Below are 22,317 nucleotides of genomic sequence, written 5' to 3' on the forward strand. Positions count from 1 at the left end.
TGATCAATCTCTCTTTCTAAAAAACTTACAATAGAATAATGTAGTTCCCATTATCATTCTCAGAATGGAAAACACACCGATTGACAGTGCTACGATTCGCATACGGGTGCGCTTAGGCGAGTACATACTTTGCGACAAGGAAGGTGCCCGATCATGCGAAGCTTGGAGTATCTTCAAGAATGTGAGTTTGAGCACTACAAGGGAGTGTGTTGGCTTTGTGCAGTGCGTGAACTGCGGATCCCTTTTCCGATTCCCGAAGGGCAACAGTACCTCGAACCTGAATCGCCACTTCGAGAGATGCAGAGCAGGTGCTTCTGAATCCGATCCTGAGTCTTCGGCTTCTGAAGTGGAACAGGAGAGTATTCCGGAAGGCCAAGCTTCTGCCCAAAGCGTACAACAGCACGTCAAGGACCAAATTTTTAACGCTTGCATGAAGTGGAAAGCCTTAGATCTGCGTCTATTTTGTGTGCTTAACAGACCAGGTTTTAGGAATTGGGCGCAGAAGCTTATCGAAGTTGGTGCGGAATTCAGGAATGTGGACCTCGAAAGTGTTCTGCCAGACCCATCAATAGTTTCGGGAAAGCGTGCGTCGTTGCAGAGAAGGTCAGAACGAAACAGTTGCCAGAAGTGAGGGAGGCTTTGAGAGCTAAATGCTGTGCTTGCGATGCTGATCTGTGGTCGGATCGGTATTCGGAATCAGCATACCTCACGACTACGGCCAAATACATAACGGAGGAGTTCGAGCTCAAATCGCTGGTGCTATTTACGACTGACCTCCCAGCGGATCAATCCGAAATCGCTGCGAATGTAAGGAGTTTTTCACATGCTGCAATTGAAAAACTCCAGATTTCCCAAGAGGACATTGCTGAAGTGACTCACATAACGGACCAGCGCTCAAATATTGCCAAAGCATTCGCCAATCGGAACTTTGTGTCCTGCATGGCCAATAATCTGGACACCTTTTTGAAACATGCATTGGATGGAAATTTTTTGAGAGACCATGCTCCATCGATCATGACATGCCTGCAAGTAGCAAGAAACGCTGTGAACTACTTGAACTAGTCAGGCTTTTTCAGTTTGCTGCCTTACACTGTGAAAGCAAAGTTTGAAGTCCGCTGGAATGCAGATGTCGATATGCTAGTTGATGTCGTTGATGTAATTTCAAAAATTAAGGATGTTCTTGGCCAGAAGGGAGAGCAACAGAGGTTGAATGGTTCAACACTATTCTATTTTGTTGGAATTAATTGTTGTCTCCGAGAAGACCACTTCATTGGAGCTGTACTGTGTCCAAACGTTCGTAAATTAACGAAATGCCCAAGAGAGGCACACCCAATTTCCTTGGTCCTATCCAGGATCTAAGATATCCGATGCTCTGAAAGAAAGATAAACTTAAATAATTATTCATATTCACAATTGGCGATAGGCAGCAAGACGATTAAATATGCGGCTTAATCTGGAAATCAACTATTTTTCAACTCAGCAATGATCAGATATTCGAGAAAATTACATGCAGGGCAATACAAAACAAAGTACAGGAATAATAAAATGGATATTAATTCAGGAATCAACCAAATCATCTGAAATTTTACACTGATGATTGGTGACTCAAAATGCATCGAAAAACGTATGGGAGCAAAAAGAGGAACTATATTTAATGTTATAAGACATAAATCACCGTTTTGTATGTTTGTTATCTAACCTATTGGCTTTATCGGTGAAAAGTGATGTCCTTTTTAGTAGAGGCATCTCAAAATTATGAAATTTAATAAATGGTTAAACGTCAGAAGAAATCAAAGATGGTGAAAATAAGCGGGTAAACTTTATTTAGAAGCATTATCATCACATACTAAATTTTAGTTCAGCACGGGCCAACTACTACGCACTGCCATATTTTTGCTTGTGGGGCGAACCGCACTTGGCCTACTTAAATGCAACTCTATCACTATCTACCATTTCATAATAGTTGGCCCGTGCTAAACAAAAATTTGATATGTGATGATATTGCTTCGAAATAAATTTCACTCGCTCATTTTCACCATCTTTGATTTCTTCTAACTTTCAATCCATCTATGAAATTCCATAATCTATAAATGTCCCTACTAAAAAAAAAACATCACTTTTCATCGATAAGTTAAATAATATTGATTTAATGTTCAATAATAATTACCTTCTCGACTGCTGAATGACAACCCAGAATGGAAAACACACCAGTAGATAGTGCTATTCGGGTGCGCTCAGGAGAGTACATCGTATGCGATGATAAGCAAGGTGCCGATCATCCGAAGCTTGGAGCATTTTCAAGAAGGTGTGTTTGAGCAGCACAAGGGAGAGTGTTGGGTTTGTGCAGTGTGCAAAGTATCAATCTCTTTTCCGGTTCCCAAAGGGCAATAGCACGTCGAATCTTAATCGCCACTTTGAAAGTTACAGGGCAGGGTTGTCAGTTCTGCTTTTAGGACGCAGGAATTAGTTCCTCGTCTTCTGGTTGCGAAGCTGGATTTGAAATACATGATCAGGAAAGAACTATGGAAGGCCAATCTTTGTCCAAAGTATACCGTGTGAAATGAGAAGCCTTTTAGTTGAGTCTACATTTGATCAATCTCTCTTTCTACTGAGCTTACAATAAAACCAAATTCTCCCATTATGGAAAACGCACCGGTTAACGCTGCTACCGTTCGCATCCGGGTTCGCTCAGGCGAGTACATCCTTTGCGACAAGGAAGGTGCCCGATCATGCGAAGCTTGGAGTATATTCAAGAACGTGTGTTTGAGCACCACAAGGGAGTGTGTCGGCTTTGTGCAGTGCGTGAACTGCGGATCCCTTTTCCGATTCCCGAAAGGCAACAGTACCTCGAACCTGAATTAACACTTCGAGAGAACCAGGTAAGGCGCTTCCGATTCCGATCCTGAGTCTTCGGCTTCTGAAGAGGAACAGGAGAGTATCCCGGAAGTGGCTTCTGAAGTGGAACAGGAGAGTATCCCGAAAGTGGTACAAGAGAGTATTCCGAGAGGCCAAGCTTCTGCCCAAAGCGTACCACAGCACGTCAAAGACCGGATTTTTTGATGCTTGCGTGAAGTGGGAAGCCTTGGATCTGCGTCCATTTAGCGTGCTTAATGGACCAGGTTTTAGGAATTTGGCGCAGAAGCTTATCGAAGTTGGTGCGGAATTCGGGAATGTGGACCTCGAAAGTGTGCTGCCGGACCCATCAATAGTTTCGAGGAAAGCGTGCGTCGTTGCAGAGAAGGTCAGAGCGAAACAGTTGCCAGAAGTGAGGGAGGCTTTGAGAGCTAAATGCTGTGCTTGCGATGCTGATCTGTGGTCGGATTGGTATTCGGAAACAGCATACCTCACGACTACGGCCTAATACATCACGGAGAAGTTTGAGCTCAAATCACTGGTGTTATTTACGACTGATTTTTCATCGGATCAATCTGAAATCTCTGCAAATGTAAGGAGTTGTTTTCTGCATGGTCAATTATCCAGACACCGTTTTGAAGCATGCATTGGATGGCAATTATTTGAGAGACCATGCTCCATTGATCATGACATGCCTACAAGTAGCAAGAAACGCTGTGAACTACATGAACCGGTCAGTCTTTTTCAGTTTGCTGCCTCACACTGTGAAAGCAAAGATCTTAGTCCGCTGAGATTCCAAAAGATATCGATTTGGGTCGTGAATGGATGAAAGTAGCAGTGGTATTCTAGCGCCGTAGGCAGAGCCGGAGCTGTACTTGCAATACGGTAGAAGGAATGACGACGCACCCGAAACACTGTTGAGCTTCCCTGTTTCCGAGACTGGCCACTCTGGCGAAACGCATCCTCACAATACCCGCTGCGGGTGATAACAGCGAGCAAAACATTAGCCTAGCGGGTGTTGTATTGAGCGACAAAAGGAGTCGAGTCTGTCCAGAAACTGTAGATCGGTTCCTAGTAATTCAAAACTATTTCTTAGGTCGAACTTTAGCAGTCCGTACAAATTTTCACTATTCATTTACTTTTTTTTCAGAGCCAGCCTGATAGCCAAATTTAAAATTATTGCCGCTGGCTGCTAATATCGTACTGCAGTTGTGAGCCTTTGACAGTGCTGCAGCTGTGCAGGATTACCCAGTAGACGCGTTCCTCCGGGTGAAGACAAAGTCAAGGCCAATGGAGTGACTGCCAGAAATTCTTCGTCAGATGAATTCAATGGTTGATTGATAACCAACAGTTGGCGCATTCATTCCAGCAGATGAAGTGTTGAGGCCATGCTTCTTTTTTATTTTCGAGAGTTTTTCCCATACAACTTTTTCTTGGGTCGTGCCTTCGAAGCGCAGTTTGTGCATATATTCGACGAAATCTGAAATTAAAAAAAAAAAAAGAAATGTAAAAATTTAAACACAAATTTCCTTTTAATGAAGGGGCAGGCAGCTGGGTAACCTCACTCAATAAAAAAGGAATTCAATATGCATTGGCTAAAAATAAAGAATAATAACTTTCGGCTTTATGCCCTAAGATCTTTATTTTCAATTTAAAATTATTTTATCATGCCTTTGACTTTGAACACTTAAATCAGATGATAGAACCTCGAAATACAACAGTACGAATATCGATCTCCAATGTGGCATGTGTCATATTTTTAAAACCAGAAATGGACTCCTATGAACGTAAAACACGGTTGCATACATATATAAGACTACTTTAATTTCGATTTAGAAATCGATTTAATCTCTGGTTAGAATTTGATGCTTTGAGGTAACATTGATCGGTCTTTATTTTGACGATTGTAACAAGTTTTCTTCATCATATAGAATACAAAACAACTTCTGAATTTCTGTTTTTCTTGGTTTTGATTTCTTTGGAGTCCAGAAAAAAAAACAACAACGTGGTCCTTAATTTGTTTAAGCCGAACAACAATTAAAAACGAAAGATAGACAATGATGCTGCATAAATTAAGGCGCTAAACTTTTCAACATTACTTATAAAATTTTAACTACCAAAACAAATGAAAATTAGCCTTCATTCAATTTCATATGCCCTCGCACTATTCCTTCAAAATGTACAATTTGATAGGGTTTCTAACCTTTTTTGTCCAAGACTGGATTACTCTTGGTAAATGTCCGTATCTTTGAAATATCGAAATTTACCGCAAACTACAACAAAATCTTCATCAAAACTAAACATTTACTGAGAAAAAAAAAGTTGACCTATCACATCAATAAACCTGTTTGCTTCTGAACGCTTTGATTTCATCAGGAAGGGTGCTCGTTGGCGAGCCTTCGAAAAATAGGTATTTCAAGATTTTTAAATTACATTTTTACATACATTTGAAGTCTTCGAAAACCAAACCAAGTTTTTTTTCCCAATTCGAAACTCAACTTATAGGTTTTCCATCTTAGAAAAAAATTTTGAGATATTTTAACTTTAGACTTAGTTATTTATCTGGAAAAATTACATGTTGATTAAAGCTACCCCAATGATCAATGTTATTATAAACACCAAGCACTTTGTTTGCACGAGAAAAAGATACATTATGCCTAATATTTTTTTATTTTCTACTTATACTTTTTTTAAATTTTTTTTAATTCATAACTTCAAAATCATATCACCATGTTTTACCATGTTTTACACTTCTGTAATAAATTTTAGTTTCTTGATGAAAAATTGATATAATTCAAAACGCTGGATAAAGCGCATATAAAAAGTGCTATAATTGTCCTGAAAAGACCGCTAAGCCGATACGTAACCTAGAAATTATTTCCGGTCGAACAACAAATTGATCAAAAAGGTGTTTTGAAATTGTTTTTCAAATTAGGATCTGCATTTTATTCAAAAAATTTTCCATAATTTTTGAGTCCCATATGCATTAAAAAAATATATATATTCCGAATATGGAAAAAAACACAATATTAACGCTATACTCATTCAAAATCCGGGAGGTTTTAAAAACTAATCGTTTGATCGAAAAGGATGAGCATTCTAGTGATGTTCCTTTAACTTATCATATGGTTGCAAGATTATCCGGTTATATCCGGAGTTTCCCTGATATTGAATACAAAATTCATTACACTGAAAAAATGCCTGGATTTAACCTGGATTTATTAACTTAATTCAGAAAATCAAACAAAAAAAAATGGTGATGTAATTTTTTTTTATTAACGCCTCCAAACGGGATGTTTTAACACATTAGTGAGTTAAAATTTTCAAGATTACTATTTCGTTGAGGAATCCAATTGTAAGAGAGCAGGCTTATAGTTTCGATTGTTATTTCAATTCGAATTTTCAAATTGGTTACCAAAGTCCATAGTATTTGATTTAAGGAATTCATTTTAACGAAATGTATGTACGGATAAGGAGATATGTAATATCCCGTAAATAAAATTAAAAATATCAAAATTGCAGTATAATCAAGAGCCAAATTTCAAACTTAATCTTGAATTTTGATCAAGATTGCAAACATCAGGTTTGAACTGAAAAACTTTAATCAATTAATTTTACTTTTAAAACTTATTTTATTTTCTTTAGTTGCTTAAATCTTTGACTTTGCTCGAGTGTTTGGTAGATTGCGCTCATTTGATTCAAGCATAGAATAAGTTTTTTTAACCATCGCACACAGGAGTTTTCGACCCAAAAACCTGGCCAAAACTAAAAATTTAAATTTCATTGGTTATTTTAATGTCAATGTTTATTTGATTCTTGAATTAATTTAGCACCATGTGCCGGTCGTTTTTTGACATCTTATTTGTTTATAAGCTGTAGCACCTGTCGAAACTTTAGTATTTTTATAAGATACAATTTTTCTACAAATCGTTGAATCAGCGCGACTAAGTCAAATCTATGAAATAAAGTTTCTTAAGTAACTAAAAATAAAAATTTGATATGGAGAACTTCAATGGAGGGATGTTAAATAATTTTGAGTATAATAGATAAAAATCGATGATAATAGGGCCACTGATAACTGCTTTGAAAATTCTTCTATTTATTTTTTATTTTAAACGTTGTTTTTTTTACAAAATTGTGTTTTTGTTAATGTTCCCAGCAAGTCCCGGCAAAACGTTTCATGTAACCTGGAAATTGATAACTTCAATAATCATGTGCAAAAGAAAAAAAATCGCGCAAACTCGCGCATTTTTTGATATTTTTAAGTTTGAAGTTTAAAAATATTGATAGATTACTTCCACAAAAAAGTCACCTAGAGCTTCGTTTATTTTAAACTAATGCTCGGTAAAATTTATGTTCTTTTTCGAATATTTTCAAATGTTTTGTAACTTTCAAAAACAAATAAAAAAAAATCTAGATTTTTTTAATTTTACAACTTTTTCAACCAGGGTTATCTACCATGTCATATAATTGTTAGAAAATTTCTAATGGAAAATTATGAAAAATTACGAAAACGGTGAAAAATATGTTAAATGATCTTAAAATCGTTTGATAAGTCAAAATAAACGTTTTTATTGATTTCAAACCACTAAATACTTTTGGCCAACTTTTCCTTCTACGTACTCCTGTGTGCATCGATGAAAGTAAGTTCTCTTATTTGTTGCAATGGGATTTCTTATAAAAATGTAGTTGACCATTTTACAGATTTTTGGATGTATTTTAAATTTTTTTGTCATGTAACTCTTAATAATGCACGAATGAAAGAAAAAAATATCAAATTATGTTTTTAACTGTATGATTATTTATTTTTGAGTACTTTTACATTAAATAAAAGTTTTCATTTTGAATCGTAAATTAAGAAAATAAGCAATGAAACTAAAAAAAAACTAAATGTTTATAAATAAACATTAAGTAACAAAATGTGGAATTCGCATTCATCAATGGTTAAAAAAATCTTTGAATTTGTTTGAAAGTATTGTGGATCAAACTTATTTGATTTGATCCTAAAATAAGTTATTTTAGGAGTGCTTTCGAATTCTTTGAAAAAAAACTTCTTCTAGGCTCAAAGCTATCAAGCTCAATCTTCCCAACTTATTTGCAAATTCAAATATTTTAACCCTTGAATGAAAAAGATCAAATTTTCAAAAATAAAAGTGATAAATAAATTTTGGATCAATTTTTTTTTTGATGCAAAATTGAGCCATAATAATAATCATTGCAATATTAATAATGTTAAGCAAAACACCGATTTTTTCAATGAAGATCAGGTACTGTCGATTTTTTTTCATTCAAATTTGGGATTTTTTTTTCATAAAACAAAACTTAGAAAACTAACTGAAATTCTAGTCTATAATAATGATTTTCAGCTGAATTGTGTGTACAACTCATTTTGAATGAAAAAATAAAACCTGAAAATTGAATTGACAAACCAACTCCTCAACAATTTTATGTTGATTGTAAAACCCACTTCCAAGCTTAATCTTTTTCTTTATTTTGAATCTGTATTCTGAATCTTAATTCAGAATCTGAATTCAAAAATTGAACTTCGAATCTTTTTTCGAGTTTCAATACGATCTATACGACCTATACGAATTTCTATACGATTTCTGAAATGTAAATGAAAATCAATTTCGGGATCTTAATTCTAGATCACAATTTTAAATATGAATTTCAAATAATTCCTCTATATCTTCATTCATCTTCATATAAGTTTTCAATTTTTTATCGTAATATTTGAATTTTGTTTAATCCAAGGTTTCACTTATCTGACTACTGCGGATTAGCGGGGTTTTACTGCATTTATTTCGAATCAAGAACAGAGAACTCGGAACTGCTTTTGTTGCTTTTCCATTTTATTAAGATCAACAAAAATGAAAAGACCCGGTGGTCAAAAGGTGTCAAATAAATTGTAATTATAGAAATAAAAATGGAAAAGCAATATTTTAACTAAAGCAGAACTATTCCGCTATATGATAGCTCCATACAATTTGTTCAAGACCATCAAATTCGAACATATATAAAAAAAATTTATGTTTTTCTATATTCGAAAACTATTATGAAAATATTGAAAATGCATATGAATTTAGAAAAATTTGATTCAAGTTTGATATGAAATTCAAAACCAAATTTCAATTTTTTTATTATTATTATTATTATTTTATTAAAGACACAATTTTTTTTTATGATTATTAAAAGTTCAACTCAAGAATTTAATATTCAGGCCTGAATTTCTATGAACAAGTGAGGAAATTTTGAAAAATTGTAGAAGAATTCTGAGCTTTGGATGGGTTTTCGAGATTTTATTGTTAGTTTCAGGTCTAGTTTGTTATTCTTAAATAATCTATCTCTATTAAAAAAAATTGATTATAAATTAAAAAAATTTGGGTGAAGAGTAGAAAACCTCGCTAGATTTTAAAGACCCTCATGGGGGGGGGGGTAGGTTTAACCCCCAAAACCGCCCCATTCCTACGGCCATGAACTGCATGTTTACAAAGTTCCTCACAAGTAATGTAAGTTATCAGTTATCTTGTAATTTTACATGACTTTTGTACTAAATGATAATGAGATTTTTTTTAATTTCACACTTTCTCTTTCTAAAAACTAACAAAAACTGTTATTTAATTAAATTTTGACGAAGTTAAGAAAATGTGACTCCAGTCACCGCAGAATCCGTAACATTTGTTTAATGAGAAGAAAATCTATCAAAATCAAAGCTTACGTTTGATTAGCTAGGACCCAATAAAATATATTTTTGATTCATAATCGGGAGAAATCGATTTATTGCAGAAGAAGCATGCCAGATCCCTCGGATGTTTTTGGACATGCCCAGGTTTTTAAAGTAAAGTGGACAAGTAAAGCAATCAACGGTTGGCAGAATAATGTTGAAAAAAAATTCGTATAACTTTACAAAAATTTGAAAAATAAAGATTATAAACAATCATTAATTTTCTAGAAGCACGCTGAGATGAAAGAAAAGAAGTATACATTTTTTTTTCTTTTACCTACTCTGTTAATAATGAGAGAATTAACGATATTTTTAAGTAAATGTAAATCAAATTGAATTTTGGATATCATTAAAACAGAAGTTAAATCGATTTTCAGTCTTCAACAAATTTGTTAATTATGATAAAACTTAAGAAATTAAGTAATGTTAGAAATACTTGATAAATTGAAATAATGATATCTTTTCGAATTTGTAAAAATTCTAAAATTCAACTTTTTAAATCAATTTTCCCTCTGCAGTTAAGCAAAATATTTGATTGAATGGACGAAAACAAACAAATTCTAAACCAATTTTTGACTCTCATATGGTTTGGTTGATTCATTCTTTATCAATGATTGATTTCAATAAGATCTGATTAATTTCAAACTAATAAAAACACCACAACAAGATTTGAAAAGCAAAATCTGACAAAAGCATCGAGTTCAGGAAGTTTTAATATTTCAAACTATAATCAGTAAAAAATAGGCACATAAAATTCTGTTAAATTTTATGATTTAGATTTAAAAAGGGTAAGACACTTTTATTAAAAAAAAAATTCTTCCAAAAACTAATCTTCTCCATCTACATTATGTTTATGAATTTCAAAACAAATTTTACCAAATCAGTCGTACCACTTTTAAAATTTCTGGATTTTTTAGATAAATTTATCTTTGTTTCTCAATTTTAAATATTTGTGTTCTGAGAACATAATTTTTTTAGAAATCATTCGAACTAACTTTTGAAAATAGAAAAATCATTGTATGTACTATTTGTACTTGACCTATTATTGAAATTGACAGCGACAACACATTCAAAACTTTATTTTTTTTTAAATTTTTATAAGTTAAATTTTTTGGTTATGGTGATCATTTTTTTTTCTATGACATTTCTGCTCAAAAATGCATGAATTGAAAAAATTAAAAATGCTTATAATTTTTTAAATACTATTTGATTATTCATTTTTAAGCTTGTATGTCTAGTTAAATAGGAACTAGTTTTTCGTGATAAATACTTCCTTAAATCTTTTAAATGATTTATATCAAGAATTCTTTAGCACCAAAATAGGAAACTTGCTTTCATCGGTGGTTGCAATCTTAAGATTGCATCAAAATTTAGTGAACTTAGCTTAAGATTATTTAAAACCTGGCAAAAATCGGACAATCAATTTTCAAGTTTTCAAATTACTCGGTCAATACTCGAGATCATTGTAAAAAAATCCAAAAAATATTCAACATAAATCAAGGAAAAAATCGACTAATTTTTTTTATTGAAAAATAAAACCAGATTTTGAATCGTATTTCAGTCTCTCGAAAAATCGTTTATGTTTATTTCAACAAAAAAGCTTATAAAATTTGATTTTAAGGCGACAAAATTGAAAGTTATGATAAAGCTTTTATTTTTTCTATTGCGCGATAAAAAGTGATAAAATGCGGAGTAAAAAAAATTTTTTTACAAAATCTGGGTGTCTCGACCTCTTTCTATTTTTTTTAAATTTAATATCCGGACCAGTCCGGGTAAAACCGGGTAGTCCGGCCAGCTTAATTCTGCTTATTTTTTTGTAAGCAAGCCTTCAATTTTCGAATGAAAATTCTAAAATAAATCCAATTTTCAAAGGTAAAAATTAAAGACTTAAATTTCAAAATACAAATCGGATTTATGCAAACTCGATTAAATTTTATTATTTTAGTTTGAAACTTGGTTCTTGAAAACACTGCAATATAAATAATGCTGAACAATACGCCAAAACATATGGAATTCCCAGAAATTTCTTGAAGAGAAGATACATGTTTCTTTATCATCAATCAATTTTCAATGAAAATCAATTCCTACGGAAGGAATTTTTACAAAATAAGTTATGATTCTACTAAATTCTACTGTCATTTTCAGTTGATTTGTGCAAGCGAACTGACTTTGGTTAAATTTTTAAATCGAAGTAACAAAAAAAATATCATCCTGCAATCTTTTGCAATTTGAATCCTTACCGAAATAGTCATCTTGATAATTTGATTTCGATTGTGGAACTCATTTGTGAGAATCTGAATTGAACTTGAATTAAAAATTTGAATGATCAATCTGTTTCGAAATTTCAATACGTTTTCTGAAATGTACAAAAAAAGGGTTTCTGATTTTAGAAATATGAGCCAAGAATTGAAATCAGTTTCATAGCCCTCAATCATGAATTTCTAATGTAAATACGGATTATTTGGGTTTCAATGATTATTCTTCATTTCTAAAATGTATTATTTATCCGATTTGCAAATCTAAATAAAAAAATCGCTATTTTGAGGCTTTGTTGTGTTTGCATTTATGCATATAAATGATGTTTATGAGCTTAGAATCTGACATAAAAAACAATTTTTTTCGTATGGGGAAAAACATTTGCTAAATGTAAATAAAGGGAATGAGTTTCGAAAATCATGAATCAAATTTTGTAGGAAATGTTAAACCAAATTTAAACGACGATTGAAAACACAGCGTTTTATTTAATTTTTTTTTTTTGATGATTCGAACCGATAAAAAGTTTCCTAAACCATAATTAAATTTAGTATTAAGAAATGAATTACTATCCATAAGTGAGAAAATTTTTGAATTTTTGAAAATTTTCAAAATCTGTAGCTGATTTCTGAACCTGGGATTAGTTTCGAGGTTTTGAAGTCAGTTTTGAGTCAAGATTATTACTATCTAATAACCTTACTCCATCATCAAGTTTGATTAAAAATTTATAATTTTGAGTGTAAAGTAGAATACCTCGCATGCTTTTGATGAACCCTCATGGGTTCCAACCAACCCCCCCCCCCCCCACCATTCCCTCGGCCATGTCAGTACATATAAGATTTCAATGATGAATTGAAAACAAGTTTCATTATAAATATATAACGTCAATATAGTGAATTGCAAAGACAAACGATTTTATTTTGATAAATGGAAGAATTAAATATTAAAAACGTTCAAAGACAGAGCGTTGAGCACTGATTTGTTCAAATAATTTTTTTTATTTTTATCGTTTCAAATTTTTATAAATAAGCTACTGTGTTTTGAGTCATCTCTCTAAAATTCAATTTGGATTTAATTTCTTTTTAAATCTGGTTTAATTTTTAATGTTATCTTTATCTAAATGGATTTGCATGTGCGAAGATTAAAATTCTTGTTATATTTAAATTTAAATTCGTGTTCGATTTCTAATGTTTCGCAAATTTTGAATTCAAGTTTGTTAACAAGACTGCTTAAAAAAATTTCAAATTAATTTCTAATTCAGAATAACGAACATCTATTTCAACAATTTATTAATGACTTCCGGAAAAAAGAATTGATTTGAATATGTGACTCTGTTTCATTTTGGATTATTACAAAAAAAAATTATTTACTTAAGTTTGTGTCATGGTCATAAGAATAGTTTGAGAAACCAATTTTCTTATTCGTTGTACATTTTTGATATTGTTATTATTTCTAGCTAAATTTGAATTTCATTTGATCTCAAAGATCTCATAATAACCGTTCCGTAATAAAAATCAGCTTTTTTTACCACAAGTTGACTGAGCCTTGAAAGGTTTTTCAAATGCGCAACCATTGGTAAAAATCGGACAACGTTAGGCATAACATAAAATTAGTCTGTGCAATAGAGAAGAATGACCATGGCAGTAAAAACCCCTTAAAAAACAAGCTGTTTATAATGATTTTATAAATTTTTGAGGTCACTTTTTCGATCACTATTAGATCGTGTTGACGAATCCTGTGAGCGCAAATACGGTATAAAAACCAAAATGATGTGCTTATCTGTGCAACGATTGGCAAATCACCCGATGTACATCTCGTGATGAAGGCAAAAAAACCTTCTCAGTTGCTCAAAATAAAAAAAAAATTCTAAATTAAGAATCACACAAAGATGTAAAAACGTTATCAACCAACAAACAGAAAAAAGAAAAAATGAATCAAAACAACATAAAATATTGAAAATCTCTTAATGTTTGACATACCTGACAAAAGCAATTTTATCACAGTTTGGTCCATGTGCCTCGCCGGACTTGTGAGCTTAACTGGACAAAGCAAAACGAGAGACATGGAAGTACAAATTAAAAAACCATTTCAGCTTTACGAGAGAGTTGACCAAAAATACACCACCAATCCATTGAAGCGAAAAGTGAGAAGTAAACCAATCACTATTTCTTTTAGTACTCACTCAAGAAGTGATCTTAACCCAGTGGTCGGCAACCTGCGGCTCATTGAGTCTTGGGTTTTTTATGTTTGACATCGCCAAAAAGACAAATTCTGGATTTTTTTAAGAGTTTTTTTCTTTTTGCTTGATGCTGTACTAGAAACATCTGAATAAAGATAAATATAAGATACCAATTTATTCTATTCCCTAAATCCGTGCAAAGCCAAATTTAGGTGAAACAATAGTCTCAGAAAATGCAGATTGATAGAATTACACTAAATTTTGTGATTCAAATCAGATTCTTGCAATTTCATTGAAAGTTTTAGATTTTAATTTGAAATTTGGCTTTTAAAAACGGCAACTTAAAATGTATATCAATTTACACAAAATATGGAATTCCCTGCAGTTCGTTTTACAAGAAGATAACAGAAAACAAAATTCATCAAAAATCAATTCTATAATCAAAAGAAGAAATTGATGTTTGTTCCAGCCTTATAATATTTAGAAAATTTTAATTTTAACACATTGCGAACCAAACACGAGATGTCTAGTTTTTCTTCCCGCCACTAGTGTGCTATATTAAGAAGCATAACTAAAATACTATAAATTCAATAATGAAACTATATTCGACAAAGTTCATCACTACACTTTCGGTGACTCAAATGTACTAATTTAACAACATTTGGTTCACCGATTTCTGAGATATCGAATTTGTTAATATTGTTAATATAATCATGTATCCAATTTTAAATAATATAAAAAAAAAGTTAAAAAAATTAAAAATTACAAAAAAAAAATTAAGAAAAAATTAAAAAAAAATTTAAAAAAATTTAAGATAATTTGAAAAAATTAAAAAAAATTTAAAAAAATAAAAAAATTAGAAGAAAAAAAAAATCGAAAAAAAATTCAAAAAAATGAAATTCGAATTCAAATTAGAGCGATAACAAAACAGCGTTTATTCTTTTTTTTTTTTAATGGTAATTGAAACCGAAAATCAAGAATCCCAATCTGGATACAGAATCCGAAATATGAAATCAGAAATTCAATTGAAATTTTAATAATAATAAACCTCTGGAATGAGTATAATCTCATTTAAAATTTTATCTTCAGAAATGTACTTTGAAAAACCGAAGCAGAATTCGGAACCGGCGATTTGTTTTCGAGGTATAAAAATTATCTCAGAGTTAAGATTGTTACTCATCAGGGACGTAGGAAGAACCTATGGGGGGGGGGGGGGGGGGCTTTTGTGACTGAAGTTAACCTATGATTTTTGTCCCAAAAATGCACGAATAAGTACTTTAACGTTAAAAGTTTTCGTATTAAATCGTAACTTTAGAAAATTTATCCTAAAACCCTTAAAGGAGAGCGAAATTCGCTTTCGTCGATGGCTATAATCTTTTAATTTGTTTATCAAGAGTCTAATAGATCAAACTTAGTTAATTTGATCATTACAAAAAGTGTTTTAGGAGAACCTCCCATAATAAAAAAAACTTATTCTTTGTTCAAATCAAACAAACCCAATCTTTCAAACTATTTTGCAAATTCATAGATTCTAACCTTTGATGAAAAGAGATCAATTTAAAAAAAAAAAAAAAAACAATAAGAGATAAAAATCTACAGATTTTCGGATCAAATTTGCTTGATACAAATTTGAATCAAATTAATTTTTTTTTGTTTCGATTATAGTCGTTTTACCATCTTTATGGCATTCACGACTTTATCAACGTTGCAGTTGGCGGATCGTTATTGAAAAACTTATCCGGTACAACTGTGCTCGATGTTTACTCTTGGGCTCGAACTCGCGGACATCGGCTCAGGATGAATCAAATTAATGATTTAAGTATAAACTATGACTTTAAAAAACTGCAATATACACATTGCGGATTAAATACGAGATATCTCGTTTTTTGCTTGCCGCTAGTATGGTCCATTAAAAAGCATAATTCAAAAAGTTATGAATGTAATAATGAAACCTTCTACAACAGGAGTGAGCAACCTTTTGAACCAACGGGCCAATTGAAATTTAAAATCTCATCGGTGGGCCGCACTTAAAATAGCTTTTTTTTTTCAATTATAAGCAGAGCTTCACGTCATTTTTTATAACTTCAAACTTTTGGCAAAACAAATATGAAAAAAAGAGAGATAAAACGAATTTACGTGTTTAAAAAACAGAAGTTGAACACGATTTTATAAATATCCGATACACCGCTAAATCTTTGTCATGTTTAAAATCTTTAACATTTTTAATAGAACTTCTTGGCGAACATTCGATTTTACAACATTCTTGTTAAAACCGATCGTACTATTCGTTATCAATTCTATTTGAAAATTTTCCGGAGGTTACCACAGTGATAACTAAGAGTGTGAAAAATATATATTCAAAGAAATCACCGTCTTCTTAACGTTGGACGTTGAATAGCTAATTGATTTTCTCTGATTATTTTTCCACAATTAATACTTGTCTTCAATGCCTAGATTTATTCTCCTACACACGGTAAGAACTCCGTTTTTTTTAATTAAAGATCATTGCTTTGAGAGGTCGAACAAGGTTGTCGAAATCACAGAAAGATACACAATTTTACACACATTTATGCAACTATCTTCAAAAATATCATCTTGATTTTAAAATTTTTATCCAGATTTTTATAATTTTTAATATTATTTTGATATCATTGGGATAGGATTTTCAAAGCTATTTTATGGCTTTGGTAATATGCAATACAAATGATAAGTGAAATAACTCAATTTATCGATGTTTGTTACAAATATTCTGTCGAACTTCTGAAAAAAGCTTCACAAATAATCGTCAAAGACGTCTTTGGTGGAATCACAGAATTTCAGATATTTATTTTTTTTATCAATAACTAATAAATTTTGTCGGTATCTTTGATGCCGGCTGATTTATGTTGATATAAAGTGAAAAATCGTTCACTCAGGTTTATTAAACTTCCGTAATTTTCGTCAATATTCAGAAACATATAAATTTTCAAACGATTTTGTTTTAAATTTTTTGCCAGTATTTGAATACTAACAGAAAAAAAAACTTTTTGCCGAATTGGATAGAATAATTTTAAAAAAATATCTGCTAAGCATAGTTTTTACAACATTATTTTTGCTTGAAACTAAAATAATGATTCCATTAACGAACTTCGAAATTCACTTGAATGGATTTTGCTTTCCAAAATGGTAGGAGTTAAAAAATGAAGAAAAATTAAGAAAAAAGAATCCTGAATAAAAAAAACTCTGACCAATCTCGTCACCTTAAATTCAAATCACCTTAAATGTAAATCTTGTCATTACTATGGGCTCGTGGGAGGAGAGGACAGTAAATGGTCTTCACAACCGTGTGCAACCTGGTGTGGGATCTTTAAAAACTATTCTTCCCATTCGCATCCTAACCCTAATCTTCTACCACTTTCCACCATCAGTTCCAATCCTTTACTTCCTATCCTTTCCTTCATCCTCAAAGGCAGCATCGAAACCCAAAGTTCTAAAGTTAGATAGCAGCTAAGTTAATTCAAACACACAATCACTGAAATTGTAACACCGTATAGGGACCGTCAACAGTTTTTATAAAACTTCTTCGGTTTGTCAATTAAATAAAGTAAAAAAAAATAATAATAATAATTTTTAAAAATTTCTTCAGAACTCTCGATATTTTAACATAATTTGATTGAAAAGTTTTGCCATTTTATCATAATTTGTGAAATAATATGAAGAATAATATGGAGAATCAGAACGCCAAAAACTGTTATGTTCAGCATAAATAAAATGAAATGTCTCTATCTATTTTGGACGTCGACAAGATAAGTCTTTTTTACCATCCGAAATGATTTGCCTAAACAAACTCCAATATAACGTTATGCCAATAAACAATATTGCATTTATAACTTGAACAGAACACAATAAATGCTTAAAATGCCAGGAAAAAGTTAACAATCTGAATATGTGGCGAATGCAGACAAGTGTTTTTTTGATCAAGTCGTTTAAATTTTCTAACAATCCATTGTAGAAAAATTTTAAGGCAAAAAAAATTTAAAAACCACTTTGCGGCCGCACTAAAGGGTCTTGCAGGGCCACATGCGGCCCGCGGGCCGCGAGTTGCTCATCCCTGTTCTACAAAATTTAACACATCACATTCCGTTACTCAATTATATAAAGTTTGCAGAATTTTGTCTATTGATTTCTAAAACATAAATTGTCGAATTTTGAAGGCCTTAATGTGTTAATAATGTTAAACAACTCAACAGGAAAATGTAGAATTTTGTGCCGATTTTTTAGGTGAAGATTTTACTTTAACAGAGAATGTTTTTCCTAAAAAAAAATTCCATAATGAAATTTCTGCGGATATTTTTTTTAAATACAATTTGGTTTTAACGGATAAAACAAAAAACTCAAATTCTACCTTATTTGTGATTTTCAACTGAATTGTGATTACAAACTAATTTTGATTAGGAATTTGAAATCTGGAAATAGAATTGACATGCAATCTTAACACATTAAGGACCGCAAACATCGAAATTTGGCTTTCGATATCTTAAAAATCTATGAACTAAATTCTAAAAATTATGTTCGGAATCGGAACAACTGAACCGATCATCTTGAAATATGGTATGTACCCGTTATCAAGACCTGGAATGGTTTTTAATATATTTTCAAACCCCTCTGAACCAAAAAGGGGGTGGGGGCTTCCATGCAAAACCAATAAATGAATGTCAAAATTTCAACAATCTTCTATAGATTTTTGTTAAAAAAATGATATACGTGAGCGTTCTGACATAGTGAGATGTATTGAATTGACAAACAAGTTTTTACAAATTCAGATGATATATTGTTTTGATAGACGCTTCCCATTTTAATGAATTAAGACTCTCATGTTCGATAAAAAGAAAATAAATAATATTATCAAAGCCAAAGTCTTAGAGTTTTCATAAAATTTGGCACAATTTTTGTCACTGTACAAGTTTTCCTATGTCTTAATACTCCTTCCCCTTCAAAAAGTATGTTAAATTGTATTGAACATTCCTCCTATCTTTTTTTTCTCTAAAGAGTGGCTCCTTCAACCTTCAAGTTATGTTGCGACTCAAGACAATCTAGAAGCTCGGATATCATGAAAAATAGTTTGCTTTTTAGAAGTGATGAAATATGATTAAGAAGAAAGATTATTTTAATGATAATAATATTAACGAAATTATTTTTTTTGCCAAAGCACACCGGGTCAGCTAGACAATCTATAATTCATATTCTGTAGTTCAGGTTTAATCGAACTTTACTATTAACCCTCCAAAGCCGTTCGGGTCAATATGACCCGAAGCGCACATTTCAAACATCTTTATCATCATTCCAATATACTGATGAACTGGTAGTTTTGACAGACCAAGTATGTTCTATGAAAATAATGATCAAATTAACGGCAAAAAATTAAAATTTGAGTTTTTGAAATCGGTTCATCGAGAATTGAAATACAGCTAAGCAAAGCCAAAACTGGATGACGTTTTTTTAAAGCAAGACTTTTTTCTACCGGAAGATCTGTCATAGCGGTAAAAACTTTCATTGGACCCCAACATATCTATACATTGTCGGATAGATGGATTCTTGACAATTTCAAACATCAATGAAATAATTAAATACAGAAAAGCTGTCAGAAGTTATGAGTATTTTAAAAATAAAATTTATTTTTTGAACTTTTTACTTTCTGAACCAGTTTCTGATAACCTGGTAATACATATCGACTTTATTTTTAAATGTTGAGTAATTAGAATGAATTACCTACACAATGAATATAATATCATCAAAATTGGTTAACATTTACAGCCATGAGAACGAAATCAAATTACAACTCATATTTCCCCGAAACGGATATTTAGCGAACGGCTTTGGAAGGTTAAAATGATTTAATTTTAATCTGTAATGTGAATCAAAATGAAATCTTGCATGAGCTTTCATTACATCGTACGAAACAAAATGTTTTATTTCGAAAATACAAAAACTGACATGAATTGGTCGCAAATTCTAATCACTTAGAATATTTGTAGCCTAGACAACATATTCTGTACGTGAAATACAAATTATAATGTTGTTTTGATAATCGACGTAATGATAGCTCACGCGAGAAAAATGACTTTACAGTGATATGAAACTGAGTTTTGAATTTTGAATTGCCATTTCGAAGCTTTAAATATTTGAATTTCGCGTAAGAATAAAGTTTAATAACTTCGAATTTGAATTTAAAACAAAATTTCTCATTTTTCATGTTCGTAAAACTACTAACAAAATATTGAAAATGCATATGATCTCGGAAAACATGAGTCAAATTCGATGTGGAATGCAAAACCAAATTTGAACAAAGATTTCAAAGCAGCTTTCATTTCTAATTTCTTATGATTATTCGAACTGAAAATCCAGAATCCTGACCTGGATACAGAATCCGAATCACGAAAGTAGGAACACAATTTGGGTTATGGAACCTATGGAATCAGAACCACAGAAATGGGTTATATTCAATTTAAAATTTAATATTCAGACTTGAATTTCTATGAATAAGTGAGAAATTTTTTTAAAAAGTGTAGAATTTTGGACTTGGGATGCGTTTCTAAGGTTTCAGCATTAGTTTTTAGTCTAGATCGTTTCTCTTGATTGACCTTACTGTAATATCATAATTTGGTTCTGAATTTAAAATTTTGTGTGTATAGTAGAATACCTTGCTTGGATTTTGGATCCTCATGGGGGGGGGGGGAGGGTTTAAACCCCAAAATCTCCCCCGTTCCTACGGCCATGTTACTCATATAACATTACTCAATGATCAAAATTTGATTAGGAATTTCAAAATTTGAGTGTAGTGTAAAATATCTCGCTTGCTTTTCTGGAATCTCAAGGGAGGGGGGTTTTAACCCCCAAATCCCTTCCCCCTGCTATTCCTATGGCCATGTGTACAGACACATCTATAGTATACAGAAATCTTCTTGTTTACTTTTATGTAAAAGCGAATATGAAATAAACTGCATGAAAGCAATCAATATATGCCGTCAGCAGAAAAAAAATGTTTCAAGTATTTCAGTCAAAAAGCCATATTACCCACAATTTTTGGCTTATTCAAATTTTTCAATCCGTTCAAATTCAAAACAATGTCAAGAATTTTAGAAGCCCAGAAGCTTAAGCAAAAACAAAATTCATAACTATTTGCTCGTGTAATTAAGACAATCCAGGATCAGGATATTTTTTTTTAAGAAGCCTCTACATTTCATTATGTATCTCAAATGTATAATAGATAACTGTTCAGCAAATTCGAATGCAACACTCTCTTCGATGAAAATTCGATGAAATTAGGTCCAGGAATTTGCATGTTACAGCTGTATGATTTTGGCGGACCTACTTTTTTCAACCTTAAGCATTCATGTTAGTGATTATTAACACCAGTCAAAATTACTGGTTTGACACTTTGTTTGTTGAATATCTTTTTAACACTTAAAATTCGCAAATATACGACTTTTCATGAATTTTGAATTTCTATAACTCTGTCTATTTTTAATTTCTCCAGTATTTAGGTGACTTTTAAACTTTTATTATTAAGAAACACTCCCACGGAGTGTGAAAGTTTTAAAATGGAAAACAATTTTTGACGCTTGTGGGGGTTTGATCACCCAGATTAAAATACCCCCTCTCTCCTCACCCCCTCCCCCCCCCCCTCACCCTCTGAAGCATCACCCTCATACATACAGTTTTGCCAAACAGAATATTCAACTCACCGACGCCGAAATGCTATTTGCTATCCTGAAGAACTTTCAACGCCCACACAACACTTAATCCTCATTTTCTTCGCCAGTTTTGTATGGTCAAGAATTATATTCAACGGAAATGATGACCACATGGTCAGTCTTTTTATTCTTTCAATTTGTGTCGGACCTGGTAAAAGAAATGATAAAGTTTAAATAGTCTTATTTTTTTATCAGAAGCTTACAACGATTACCTGATGGATCAAATTTTCCGCTGTGCTCAAACTTTCAATTTGAGCAATAATCGACACATCCATGCTGTTTTCCACCCAATATAGCAAGATTCTTCCGACCTGGAAACACCGAAACGAACTCTGCTTGCTCCGATATCCAACCACGTGCCTGGTCACATCGTTGGACAGGAACATCAAGGGCAAGCACTTGGTGGTGAAATCACGGGACTTCCGACTAATTCGATCTTGTTCTTGAAGAGCAGCAATGCCGAATATAACGTCACCTTGCCGCAGTAGAACATGGATGAACACCTTAACATCTCAAAACCAATTCCGGTTTACGTGAGTGTAAATGTGTAAACTTAGAACACACAACCAATCCAT

General features: G+C 32.1%; 1 long non-coding RNA gene across 2 annotated transcripts; it reads right to left on the reverse strand.

The window, feature by feature from the left end:
* Nucleotides 1-22,054, reverse strand: LOC129739127 (uncharacterized). Of its 2 annotated transcripts, XR_008735756.1 has the most exons (4): nucleotides 21,955-22,054; nucleotides 21,734-21,890; nucleotides 2,168-4,333; nucleotides 1-1,372 (listed from the first exon to the last, which is right to left on the reverse strand). It is a non-coding gene; the product is annotated as an uncharacterized LOC129739127 (long non-coding RNA). The 2 variants fall into 2 exon arrangements; XR_008735755.1 differs by lacking the exons at nucleotides 21,734-21,890; nucleotides 21,955-22,054 and adding an exon at nucleotides 13,810-13,890.
* Nucleotides 22,055-22,317: the final 263 nt, after the last annotated feature.

This window comes from Uranotaenia lowii, chromosome 1, assembly GCF_029784155.1.
Source record: "Uranotaenia lowii strain MFRU-FL chromosome 1, ASM2978415v1, whole genome shotgun sequence".
NCBI classification, from domain to species: Eukaryota; Metazoa; Arthropoda; class Insecta; order Diptera; family Culicidae; genus Uranotaenia; species Uranotaenia lowii.